The sequence below is a fragment of the Phoca vitulina genome, unplaced genomic scaffold, assembly GCF_004348235.1.
Source record: "Phoca vitulina isolate PV1807 unplaced genomic scaffold, GSC_HSeal_1.0 scaffold76, whole genome shotgun sequence".
Lineage (NCBI taxonomy): Eukaryota > Metazoa > Chordata > Mammalia > Carnivora > Phocidae > Phoca > Phoca vitulina.
In genome coordinates, this window is record NW_022589779.1 from 5,484,066 (window position 1) to 5,498,753 (window position 14,688).

Sequence of the window (14,688 nt, forward strand, 5' to 3'; positions counted from 1 at the left end):
TAAGCCTCCGACTCTTGATTTCGGCTCAGGTCATGATCTCAGGGTTCTGAGATGGAGCCCTGTGTCGGGCTCCACTTTCAGAGGGGAGTCTGCTTGAGATTTTCTCTCTCCTTCTGCCCTTCCCCCCACTCGCACTCTCTCTTTCTCTCTCTCAAATAAATAAATCTTTAAAAAATAATAATAAAAAAATATGGGAAGTTTGTTGGAATAATTTGTTCCTTGATTCAACTTTACCAGACAATAGGAGAAAAAATACCCTAATTCTTTTTTTTCAAATTTTATTTTATTATGTTATATTAGTCACCATACATTACATCATTAGTTTTTGCTGTAGTGTTCCATGATTCATTGTTTGCGTATAACACCCAGTGCTCCATGCAGAACGTGCCCTCCTTAATACCCATCACCAAGCTAACCCATCCCCCCACCCCCCTCCCCTCTAAAACCCTGTTTGTTTCTCAGAGTCCACAGTCTCTCATGGTTCGTCTCTCCCTCCGAAAAATACCTTAATTCTTTACTTAACTCCATTCCCCTCTGCGTAAACTGCCCTTCCTTCTTTCACCTCTAGATAATTTAGCTTTTGATAGCTACTTGCTCTCTCAAATTCTCTCTCAAAAGGCAGCATCAATTTTCTTTCAACTGATTTTGATAGCCTTTTAAATGTCCTTCTTGAATGAAGACTGCATTTTATCAAATTACTTCTTTCTATGTCTCTCTGGCTCTGAGGACAGGTCCAGTTACCAACTTTACTCTTCCAGTTCCAGAATCAGTACACAGCAAATAGCAGGCACTTTGTAATTCTTGGCAGAACTAAAATTAAATATGAAAACTAAAAATGTTACCTGTCTCAGAAACTGTAAGCAAGGGACTCATGGGTGGCTCAGTTGGTTAAGCATCTGCCTTCGGCTCAGGTCATGATCTCAGGGTCCTGAGATCGAGTGCGCATCGGGCTCCCTGCTCAGTAGGGAGCCTGCTTCTCCCTCTGCCTTCTGCTCCCCCTGCCTGTACTCTCTCTCTGACAAATAAATAAAATCTTAAAAAAAAAAAGATTTAGGGCGCCTGGGTGGCTCAGTTGGTTAAGTGACTGCCTTTGGCTCAGGTCACGATCCTGGAGTCCTGGGATCAAGTCCCACATCAGGCTCTCTGCTCAGCAGGGGGTCTGCTTCTCCCTCTGACCCTCTTCCCTCTCATGTTCTCTGTCTCTCATTCTCTCTCTCTCAAATAAATAAATAAAATCTTTTAAAAAAAAAAGATTTAAAAAAAACAAAAAAAGAAACTGTAAGCAAACTTAAGTAGAAGAAAATATTCTCATGATTAATTTTCACAGGACCTTTTAAAGAAAGAAATGAACTGTGAATATAATTAATTATAAATTAATTGTAAAAGCAATGGTGGAGAATAATAGAAAAATGAGAACCAGAAACAGTTCAAATAAAAATGTAAGAATCCTGGGCGCCTGGGTGGCTCAGTTGGTTAAGCGACTGCCTTTGGCTCAGGTCATGATCTTGGAGTCCCGCGATCGAGTCCCGCATCGGGCTCCCTGCTTGGCAGGGAGTCTGCTTCTCCCTCTCCTGCTCCCCCCTCTTGTGCTCTCTCTCTCAAATAAATAAATAAAATCTTTAAAAAAAAAAATGTAAGAATCGTGATTAATTCTCAAACATAATTAATAACGCAGTGACCAATGGATTGCTTTTTTTAGCTTTCTAATATCCTCTATTCTTTCTAGAACTTGAAATCTAGTTTGTAATTTGACCCTAGAAGCAAATACTATATTCCAGGTCAGTATATTATCTATTAGGGGATCCTTCATCACTAATTTCAAGGCAAGGTCTTAAGTGGCAGGAAAATGGAGAAAAGGAAAACAAAATAACTGACCAGTTAGGACTTTCCTCCTTTTATCTATCCTTACAGCCACAGAGGAAATAGAGATAAATCAGAGATTGGAGACAAACAACGATTATAAAATTCCAGTTAGTATCTTCAGCTAACTCGGGAGCTATCATAGTCACCGAAACAAAAATGGATGTTAATGAAAAGAATAATCCATGGAATTTCTGAAAGGGAGTATCTCTACCAGTAATCCCAAAGCCTGCCTGACCATAGCACCCAAATTAGTAGCCATATTTCCAGAAAGACGCCCCACTGGTAAAGCAGAACTGCAGTGTTAGACTAAGCTGAGATCTGACATGGATTTTGTCATCCATCTTTTTAATGGCCCTTATTAAAGTATAATTTACATATGATAAACTACACTTATTTTAAGTAGACCATTAAAAGAGTTTGACAATTGATAACTACCACAATTTGTAATCATCATCACTATCCAGATATAGAACATTTCCTCACCCACAAATGTCCAGTGGCTCTTTGCAGTCAATCCCCCCTCATTCCTGGATCTAGGAAACCATTTACCTGCTCTCTCTCCCAGTAGTTTAGTTTTATATTTTCTAGAATGTCAAGTAAATAGAATCACACAGTACGTACGCTTCTTTGGCTTCTTCGCTGCACATATTTTTGAGAGTCTTCCATGTTGTTGTGTGTTCTTTTCTCTTTATTATTGAGCAATATTCCACTGTATGGCTATACCAGAGTTTGTTTATTCACTCACTTACTGATGGACTCTTGAGATGTTTTCAGTTTTGTGCTATTGTGAATAAATTTGCTATGAATTTTTTGAGCAAGGCTTTGTGTTGACATATATTTCTATTTATCTTAGGTAAATACCTATGCATGGAATTATTAAATAATATGATAACTCTATGCTTAAACTGCAAAACTGTTTTCCAAAGTGTGTGTACCATTTGACACTCCTTCCAGCAATGTATGAGTTACAGATGCTTCACATCTTTGTGGAGCATCTTCAACACTTGATATTGTTAATCTTCCTCAATTTTTTTTTAGGCATTCTAGGGGGTGAGTAGTCGTATATCACTGTAGTTTTAGTTTGCATTTTCCTGATGACTAATAATCCTGAGCATCTTCTTGTGTTTCTTATTGACCATTTGTATATCTTTTTTTTTTTTTTTTGCCAATTATCTGTTCAAATCCTTTGCTCATTTTATTATTGGACTGTTTGTCTTCCTATTTTTGAGTTGTAAGAGTTTTTTATATGTTCTGGATTCAGGTACCTCTTTCATAAATATTGAAAAAAATTTCTCCCAGTCTGTGGTATGCCTTTCATTTCTTCAGTGGTTTCTTTCAAACAATAAAAGGTTTTAATTTGGGTGAAGTCCAATTTATCTTTTTAAAAAGAATTTACGGTTTGTACTATCAAAGAAACTATTGCCTACTCCAAGGTCATACAGATTGTCTCCTATACTTTCTCTGTGTTTTATAGTTTTGGCTTTTACATTTAAGGCTGTGATCCATTTCAAGACAATCTTTTTTTTTTTTTTAAGGTTTTATTTATTTGTCAGAGAGAGAGAGAGCACAAGCAAGGGGAGTGGCAGAGTGAGAGGGAGAAGCAGGCTCCCCAATGAGCAGGGAGCCCAATGCGGGACTTGATCTCAGGACCCAAAGGTAGACGCTTAACCGACTGAGCCACCCAGGAGTCCGCAAGATAATCTTCGTATATAATGCAAAGTACATGCTGAGATTCATTTTATTCCTGTGGATGTCCTGTTATTTCAACACCACTTGTTGAAAATATTAGCAACAGACCCACTGAATTACCTTGAAGTCATAATCAAAAATCAGTTTATATTCAATTTGTGTGTATATTATAATTATATATCTATATAATTACACAATTATATATGTCTGTCTAATTATATATTACTATATAATTATATATTTCTATATAATTATAATTAATTTGTGTACATATATCCAGACTCTCTATTCTATTCTATTGACTATTATTATGCTAATATTCATTATCTTAAGTTCTGTAACTTTATAGCATCTTGAAATTAGTGTAAGTTTTTAATGTGATTCTTATTTTTCAAGATTGTATTCAATATGCTAGATTTTCTGCATTCCATAGAAATTTGATAATAAGTTTGCCAATATCTACAAAAGAAAGGCTACAGTAATTTTGATTGGGATTAAAACTGAATCAATAGAACAATTTGGGAAATTTTGAAATTTTAATAGCTCTGATTCCTCCAATCCATGAACCTGATATACATCCCCATTTGTTCAGATCTTCTTTAATTTTTCTTACCAATAAATGGTAATGGTCTAGGTGCAAATATTAAATAAATTTTGTTAAATTTATTTTTACATACCTTATTTTTGTGCTATGTACATAGTATTTGTTTTTTTTTTTTCCCAATTGTTCATTGCTCATATAAAAAATTCAATAGAGTTTTGTATATTGAATTTGTATCATGCCATCTGGCTAAATTCACATATTCTAGTAGCTTTTTTGCAGATTCATTAGGATTTTTAAAATATACTATCACAGGGGTGCCTGGGTGGCTCATTCGTTAAGCGTCTGCCTTCGGCTCAGGTCATGATCCCAGGGCCCCGCATGGGGCTCCCTGCTCAGCAGGAAACTTCTTCCTCTCCCACTCCCCCTGCTTGTGTTCCCTCTCTCGCTGTCTCTCTCTCTTTCAAATAAATAAATAAAATCTTTAAAAATATATATATATATACTATCATATCTTCAGCAAATAGAAAGTTTTGCTTCTTTTTCTCCAATCTATATACCTGTTATTTGTTTTTCTTGCCTGTTGCAACAGTGATGATCTCCAGGAAAATGGTGAATAAGGTGGTAAAAGCCTACTCCCAATCTTAGAGGGAAGGCATCCAGTCTTTCACTGGTAAACATGATGTTAGTGGCAGGTTTTTCAGTCTCCCTTTATCAGGATGAAGAAGTGTTCTAGTTCGAGTTTCCCCAGGATTTTTAAAAATAATTAAGTGTTGAATTTTATAAGTACTTCTACTGTACCTATGGCAATAATAACCTCATTTTCTACCCTTATTATTCTTTTAATATGGTGAATTACATTAATTGATTGTTGAAGGCTAAACCAATCCTGCATGTCTGGGATAAATCTACTTTGGTCATGAGGTGTTTTATTATTTATATATTGCTGGGTTGGATTTGCTAACATTTTGTTACGAATTGTTCTGTCTGTGTTCCTGAGGGATTTGGGCCTTTAATTTCATTATCTTTTGATACCTTTGTTTTCAGGGGAATTCTGGCCTCATAAAATGACACGGGAAGCCTCCCTTTCTCTTCTATTTTCTGGAAGCTTTTATGTATGACTGGTATTATTCTTTCTTAAATTTTTGGTAGAATTCACTAGGAAGTCCATCTGAGACTAGAGTTTTCTCTGTGGGAAGGCTTTTAATTATAAATTCAAATTGTTTAAAAAATACAATGCTACTCAGATTTTATCTTCCTTTTATTATTTGTGACTTCCACTTGTCTGTTTTTGTTCATTTCCATTTTAGTAATGCATTTCTGTCACTTAAGTCTATTTTATCTGGTGCACCTCTGTCAGAACTTGTGTAGGATATATACTTAGGCATGAAACTGGAGGCTTTATTTATCCTAGTGTATCTTTATTTTCTTTTACATGAATCTCTGCTTTTATTGTACTTTTATACTTTATTTTCTTTGGTTTCTTTGGTTTTATTGCATTTATTTTTTCTAACTGTATGCTTTCCTTCTTGATTTTCAACCTTTTTCTTTAAAAAGCATTTATTACTATAAATTTCCCTCTAAATGCCTTTCTTGCCCATCCCTCAAGTTTTATTCATTAGTATTTTCATTACCATTGAGTTCTAAGTCTATTTAATCATCATTATTTCTTTTTGACTTAGAGTTACTTAGAAGTCCTCACCGCTTTCTATTCCCTGTGTAACACGCAGCTGTTGCGTTTGAAATATAAAGGAAGAAGACTGAGATTGTAAATACTTTGTAAACATACCCATTTGTACTTGAATAGTAGGGTTTTAAAAAGGGCACTGATATCCCGCCAAACTAAAGGTATAATAAAATGACCTTTTTCTAAAAAAAAAAAAAAAAAAAGAAATACATATTTTTAAATGTTTAAATGCATTACGTTTGCTTTTTTTACATTGTTGTTATTGATTTTATACTAGATTGCGTTGTTGACAGGAAATATGAGTTGTATGATACCTGCCTTTGCAATTTGTTGAGGCTTGCTTTATGGCCTAGCCCATAATCAGGTTGGTTGGTTTGTTCCTTATGTTCTCAAGAAGAATATGCATTCTTTAATCATTGGTTCTAAAAATCAACAGTTCTCTCTGTATCTATTAATCAAGGCTGCTAAATGTGTGATTCAAGTCTTCCATATATTCATTAAACTTTTGGTCTACAATTCAAATATTGCATTTGTCCACTTCTTGTGTTATTACATCAATTTGGCTCTCTATATTTTGAGTCTTTATAAATTTGATACTGTATTTTATATATTTTAGTGAGTTCTGTAAAGTTAGAATTTCCCGTTGAAATAAGCCTTTTATCATTACTGTGTGTCTCTATCTTTAACACTAATTTTTGTCTTATATTCTACTTTAATATTAACACAAACTCCAACATTTTTTGGCCAGTATACCTTTTTATATTATTTTATTTTAAAAAATAGAAAATTTTATTCTTTTACTTTCAACCTTTCTTAGTCTTTACGTTCTAGGTGCATCTCTTATAAACATGCAAATGGGTTTTGCATGTTTATATCTAACAGTATCTGTCTTTCAGCTGATAAGTCCAGATTTTCTATAAATCTATAAAATCTATAAATCTATAAATTGTTACCTGGACTTGTTTCTGTCATCCTGCTTGTGCTTTTTCCTTTGTTGTATTTTTGTATGTTTCTTTATTCTTTCTTCAGGCAAATTATTGGTTTACTTTCATTTTTAAGAAATATTAGGGTAAAAAATATATAACACAAATTTGACTCTTAAATCACTTTTAAGTGTACAATTCAGTGGCATTAATTACATTCACAGTGTTGTGCAACCACCACCACTATCTATTTCCAGAACTTTTTCATCACTTGAAACAGAAACTGTAACTGTTAGCAATAACTCCCTCAGTGCTCCTTTGCTCTAGCCCCTGGTAACCTTAATCTATTTTCTGTGTCTATGAATTTGCCTATTCTTGACATTTCACATAAGTGGAATCATACCATCTTCGTCCTTCTGTGTCTGGTTCATTTCACTCAGCAAAAAGTCTTCCAGGTTCATCCATGCTACAGCATGAGCAGAACTACATTCTTTTTCATGGCTTAATAATATTCCAATGTATATATATATATATATATATATACTGTGTTTTATTTATCCATTCATTGGTTTATGAACATTTGGGTTGTTTCCACCATCTGGCTATTCTGAATAATGTTGCAATGAGCCTAGGTGTACAAATAACTATTTGAGTCCCTGCTTTTAATTATTTGGGCTATATGCCTAGGAATGGGATTGCAGTTTGCTTTCTTATTTGGTTGTTTCCTTCTACTGATTAAAGATTACGGACTCCATATCTACTCTTTATTGATTAACTTTTAAGCAATATTTTGCATTCATAATAACTAACCAAGTCTACAGTCAGTATTTTAACCCCCTCCAAATAACACAAGGAATTTAGAAACTTAACTCACAGCCTCCTTCCTGACTTACATAGATTTATTGTCCAGAATTAGTTTCTGTGTTCTTTTTAACCCCACAAAGTATTTATTATTATTATAATTATTATTACTGCTATGCTGAGATGATACAAATTAAATAACAACCACTGAAAGAGTATAAATAGAGTACATAACTTAAAAAACAGGAGATTAAAAAAGTGAAATCTTGATGTAAATCTTTCAATGTAAAAATATTCTGATTTTTTTAAGTTAGCCACTACATAAAGATAAAGAAATAAAAATGCAAAATTCTCAAAAAAACCCACACAAACTTTCAGTACTGTGCAGAGCAAACAAAGTACCAGGGTAACAAATGTCAGCTCAAGTTTAAAATCTATGATGTAAGTTGACGTTGCCATAATGTCTAACTCTGGTTTGTTCATACCTGTGTACTGATAAAAAATGATGTATCATTGACCTTGACTATACTAATCAGTTTCTGAACTATGCCAACTGAAGTACCCTAAATTCTTTCCTCGATGCTTTACTTGTGGCTCAGCAGACCAATATGGCTCAACCATTTCACTGGTCAGCACTGGTCCTCAAGTGCCTAACACACACCAGCCCAGTTCCAGTCACTGGGGACACAGCATTGAACATACAGACAAAAATGAATGCTGTCATATTTGAACAGACATCTTCAAAGAGACATACAAATAGCCAATAAGCACATGAAAAAATGCTCAATATACTAATCATTAGGGAAATGCAAATCAAAACCACAAAATACCACCTCACACTCATCAGGATGGCTATAATTTAAAAAAAAAGAAAAGAAAATAACAAGTGTTGATAAGAATGTAGAGAAATGGGAACCCCTGTGCACTGTAAGTAGGAATGTAAAATTGTGCAACCACTGTGGAATACAGTATGGTGGTTCCTCAAAAATTAAAAATAGAACTACCATAAAAAAAATAGAACTACCATATGATCCACCAACTCTACTTTTGGGTACATCCTCAAGAGAAATGAAATCAGAGTCTTGAAGAGATATGTGTGCACCCATGTTTATAGCAGCATTATTTAAATTAGCAACATGTAGCTAGATGAGTGGATAAGCAAAATGTGATATATACATACATTGGATTATTATTCAGCCTTCAAAAGGAATGAAATTCTGACACATGCTACAACACAGATAAAACTTTAGGACATTATGCTAAGTGAAATAAGCCAGTCACAAAAAGAAACAAAGACTATATGACTCTCCTCGTAAGAGGTCCTTAAAGTGGTCAAAATCATAGAGATAGAAAATCTGGTGGTTGCCAGGGACTGAGAGAAGGGGCAGAATGGGGAGTTAGTGTTTAATGGGCATAGAGTTTCAATTTTACAGGATGAAGAAGATGGAGATGGATGGTAGTGATGGTTGCACAACAATATGAATGTTCTTAATACCATTGAACAGTACACTTAAAAATGGTTAAGAAAACGATAGAGTAAAGATAATAAATTTTATGTGTATTTTTTACCACAATAAAAAAATTGAAAAAAAATAATTCCTTGAAGGAGTTTACATATGGTCAGAAAGAAAGGAAATGAATAAATAAAACATGTACTAGGCCAAATGGTGAAAGTGTTCTAGAGGAAAGCAAAACAGGGGAAGAAGACAGGGAATGCTAGGGAAAGGGGCTGGGGGTGGTTGCAGCGGTCAGGGAAGACTTTACCCAAGGAGGTGATGTTTGAGCAAACACCTCCCCTAGCTCTGCACTCCCCTTATTAGAGAAGAATTCCTGCGAAGAGGGGGGCCTCTAAGCCAGGACTATATTTCCCAGCCCTCCCGCATCTTGACGTAGCCGCATAAGTGATTCTCTCCAATGGAATTTGAGCAGACAGGTTTTCTCTTACCTCTATGCCAGGGTTTTTATGAATCTGAGATGGCTCTTCCACTGGCCCACCCCTTTTCTGCCAATGGAAGCAGAAGACTCTGAGGCTTCAAACAGTGCTGCCCAAGAGAAATATAATGTGAACTATATATGTTATTTTTAATTTTCCAATAGCCATAATAATACATGTTTTAAAAAATGGGTGAATTCATTTTAATGATGCATTTTGAACCCAATATTTCCAAAAATTATTTCAACATATATCCAAGATAAAAAATAATGAGATACTCTATATTCTCTTTTTTTTTTTTTTTTTCAAAATCCAGTATGTTTTACACTTATGGCGCTATTAGCCATTTTTCAAGTCCTCAGTAGCCACACACAGCACCACATTGGACAGCGGAAGTCTAGAATATGGTGAAGCCATAAGATGTCTCCATATGGGGGACAGCCACCCATCAACCAGGAATACCCACATCGTATCATTACATGAGAGAAAAATAAACTTCCTTTGTGTTCACCTTCCAAAGGTTTGAGATTCATTGGTTACAGAAACGGATTCCTTGAGGTGGTACAGAAAATAAAAAACTAAAATATTAGAGCATTGGCTTAGCAGTCAAGTAAGAGGTACCACAAAAGAGACATTAGAAGCTTGAAATCAGAGACTCATGTCATATGCTTATAAAACTACCAACTGAGTGCTTGTAAGACAGACCAGGAACACAGTGACCCTGTAGCATTATAATAATTTAAAACAACAAGAATGCCAACAACGCTGTAGTAGTCTGCCTAGGCTGCCATAACAAAATACCACAGACAGGGTGGCTCACACAACAGAGATTGATTTTCTCACAGTTCTGGAGGCTGGAAATCCAAGATCAACCCTAGCCGGGTTGGTTTCTGGTAAGAACTTGCTCCTTGGCTTTCAGAGCTGCCTTTTTTGTGTCCTCACAAGGTCTTCTCTCTATGCGTGTGTACTCCTGGTGTCTCTTCCTCTTCTTATAAGGACCCTAGTCCTACTGGATTGGGTTCCCACCATTATTATCTCATTTTACCTTAATTACCTCCTTACAGCCCCTATCTCCAAATACTGTCACATTGAGGGTTAGGGCTTCCACATATGAATTTGGAGAGACACAATTCAGTTTATCAATGATGCTACATGCTCCTCTCTGCACTGAACAGAGTGCAAGTAAGAAATGTGTTCAGGAAAGAATCAGCTAGTTTGCAAGCAAAAATGAAAGAGAATGAAGAGAATCTAGAAATCAAGGTGAGTTGGGAGCCTTGTGGGTTTGGAAAGCAGACTGCTTCTAGATACCAACCAGTAGGAGATAACACCTGAAATGAGCAAAAGTGCCCATTAGAGGGTTCTGGAGGGGAGGGGGGTGGGAGGATGGGTTAGCCTGGTGATGGGTATTAAAGAGGGCACGTTCTGCATGGAGCACTGGGTGTTATACGCAAACAATGAATCATGGAACACTACATCAAAAACTAATGATGTAATGTATGGTGATTAACATAACATAATAAAAAAAATTTTTTTTAAAGTGCCCATTAGATTGTTCTGGTTAAGCAGAGGTTTGCGAGGCTAAAACACAAATCGTGGTAACGTATTCTCTTCCCACCAAGCCTCTTGCTTCAAGGGGCCTCAAGTTAGCCCCATTAAGTTAAGAGAGAAATATGTATAGGGACAAAGAGGGGAAGAAATAGAGCAGGCTTACGAATAATTTTTAAGAAAGAACTTTGGATGTGGTTACTGGCAGATGGAACGGCCTAGAAATCATGGCAATAATGTTTCCAAAGAAATCAAGGGAATAACGTTTCCAAAGCACAGTGATCTGAGCCTTAAAAAGCCTGTGACTAAAACGTCCTCCTAGGGACCTCAAATATCCAACAGCAGGATGCAGGCTGTGAAAGCTGTGCACGCTCCAAGGAAGTCAGATTCCTTACTGCTGAACTCAGACAGCACCAGAAAGGATAATGGACAAGAAAGAACACCCCAGGGGGCAGAGCCAAGGACCACAGCAAACAGTGAACAAGCAAGTTCCTCCCATGAAGCAGAACCACAGTCTAATGAAGGAACCTTCTCCACCTCCCGGGTAGGGAGCCTTCATAATGCCCGCCCAGTCGGATTCCCCATTGCTATGGACCAGTTACTGCTATGGATCTCCCAGTCTGCCCTTTTCCAAATAAGAGTCTCTATTGTTATCCTGTTCTTGACAAACCTCAAGGTTTATCGCGGGGGAGGTGGGCAGACAATTTGCTTTTGAATTCCCAGGTCTCTGAGCCAAAGGAACACAGGACCCAGAGTGCCTAGACTTGGGTGGAACTTTGGGTTGTCTCCTTTAGGAAGGATCCACACAGATACTTGGTGGCCAAGGGGCAGCCTGTGGCAGAAATAGCTAGCTGCCTCACGAGTTTGTACTCCCTTCCATGGTGTTCGGTTCTCACTGGGATGTGCTGCAGAACCAGTGATTACGATCACAGCTCCCCTTAAATCCAGTGTATCCATGTAACTAGCTGTTCTTAAGAGAACGTGAGTAGAAGTGCTATATGCTTTGTCTACTGTCTGTTTCTCCTTCCGACAGCTAGAAACAGAGGTCTCAGGGGACTGTCTAAAGAGAGTGCACACAAATGGAAGGAGCCTATTGCCACAGACAGGAAATCTACCTGGCATCCAGGAACACCATTATCAGACTGTTCCGTGAGTGAGAGATTGACTTCTGTTTTAATACATCACTGAAATTGTAAAGTTTCTTTGCTATAGAAGCTCAAATTAGCTTAATTAACGTGCCCCTAAAAGAGGTGAAGGAGAGCGTGATACATCTCTAGATGAAAAGCATCCCAGGCAGAGGGAAACAGGTCAGTAAATGCATGGCCCTTAGGCAGGAGAATACCAAATGTGTTCAAGGATTAGCAAGGAACTGAGTGTGGCTGAAGCAAAGCAAACAAGGGGAAAATTGAAGGTGATAAGATCAGAGTTGTAAAAAGAGTCCAGATCCTTAAAACCTTGTAGGCCACTGTGAGGACTTTAGCTTTTACTCTGAATGGGTTGGAAAGCCATTATAAGTATTGGGAGAGGAAGGAGGACACGATCTGACATTTTCATTTGGATCACTACAGCTGGTGCTTAGGAACAAATCACAGGGCAACAACAGAGAAATCAGCTTTGAGACTATGAAAACAATCCGGGGGAGAGCTAGAGGTGGTTTGGAATTGGGAGGTGGTGGTGGTGGTGGTAATCAGTGTTTAGATTCTGGATATATCTTTAGGCTATATGTCTGAAATTCAGGCATAAATAATATTTATGCTTCTGGGTGGCTCAGATTAGAGAACTACATGTGCATCAAGAGTAGAAATTGGTTCCCAGCAGCTCATAAAGTGCTTGGTGTCCTCTGGAGTGAAAAGGGAACAGCACTATTGGAGTGAAAAGGGTACAGGTATTAATAACTAATGTGTAAAACATAAACGAAACTAACTGAAGGTCTTAGGAATGCCTTCTGAGTCCCCAGCCCACAAGGAACTCCTCACTGAGATTTAATGCTATTGAAATATATGCATCTTCGGTGCCACCTTTTATATTAACCACGAGATTGTCACTGGCCTCAGAGACAATGTTGCTTTGGCTTCTTTCTAACAGCCAACTGTGATTGTTCTAAAGCAAACAAACAAAAATCAGCTACCTCTTTAAACAGGAAAACTACAAAGATGTCAGTTTTATAGCCATGAAATTCAGTGAAGCTTCCTCGCAGGCTGTATGGAGGCTTCTTTCTCTTACTTTCTCATTGCATGTTTAACCAGAGAATCATTAGAGAATAGTGAAAGCGAGATTATTCTTACTAGTGTGCAAATGTTAATTCATCTCTTTCTTTTACATGTTTAATTTTAGCCCTATAGTTGCAACATGTGGTATCCCCCACCAGCAATATTGTCTGCTTTTCCTCTCTTCACATGTCCCCTTTAGGCTTCAGCTGAGCTTGTAATTGTTTTCCTCCTTTAGAGAAGTCACTGGGGAAAAAAAAGGTAAATCATTTATATAACTGTATTTTTCCTCAACTAGCAACTTTGCTTGGCTTATGTTGACACTGACTAAGGTGAAATCTTTTTGAAAATTTTCATTATTAAAAAAAAAAAAATCACAAGATTACAAAAAGTTGAGGGGAAGAGCAAACACCAGTTACCCTAAGTGGATATTCCAGCATTATGTCCCTGTAATTGCAAACATCAATAAAATATTTAACAACCATGAGACAAGTAAAGAAATCATTAAAATGGAAAAACACATTTCCAGAGTAAATTTCAGCAAGCTTAAGAAAACAAGTGGTCACATGGGAACATAATTAAACAATAAGAAACCCAGTAAAACTGGGTGTGAAAATAGGAAGGAATCCTCCTTGAGTCAAAAGGATAGACGAAATATAATTTCATCAGTCAAAAAAATGTTGAATAACTGAAATAAAGAGGAATTATAGACAGACACACACACACACACACACACACACACAGGATATTGGACCATTTTACTATGCTGGTGTAGGCCTAAGGGGGAAAAATAAATGCAATAAAATATTAGATATTATTTGCAAAAAAACAAAACACATAAGGATAGAAAAATATTGTCATGTTGCTTACTTAAACTTAAAAAAGGAAATCATGCTCCCTTGTGGATAAGGACCTACAACTTTTAAAAATAACATTAAACAGAAGAAACATAATTTTTTTGGCATTCTTTTGGCCAAAACACAATCAGTTTTGATGGTACTTTTATAACAGACAACATCTGGAGAAGAGAGAAAGAACACTTAATTAAAGTATGTCTTTAAAATGTAGACCAAAAGAGTATGTCCTAATTCGTAGGGCCTTATAAGTTCCTGTGCCATCTGGTATCATTCTTCACACATGTGTGCAGCTGAATAGAAGAACAAGACAAAAGTCTCTGTCCTGCCATCTCAGAAGCTACAATTTATTTGATAGGCGTGCTCTAGATAACCAGTGAAGATTTTATTCATATCTTTAAATCTTTGACAATAATAATAATCTAGGCATCCCAAGAAATTCTATTAAATTGGTCAGGCAAGCTGCTGTTTTCTACACCATCTTCTGAATCCTTCTCCTTTTATGAGGAGACTCTCTCCTCCTCCCTTGTTAGGAATGCAGGGTCACCTCCCACTCAAGCCTTCCGGGAAGAAGGACCAACTCCTGCCCCAGTCTTACCCGATTCCGCTCACATCTGCACCACTCAACTATGGCAGCCCTGAGCT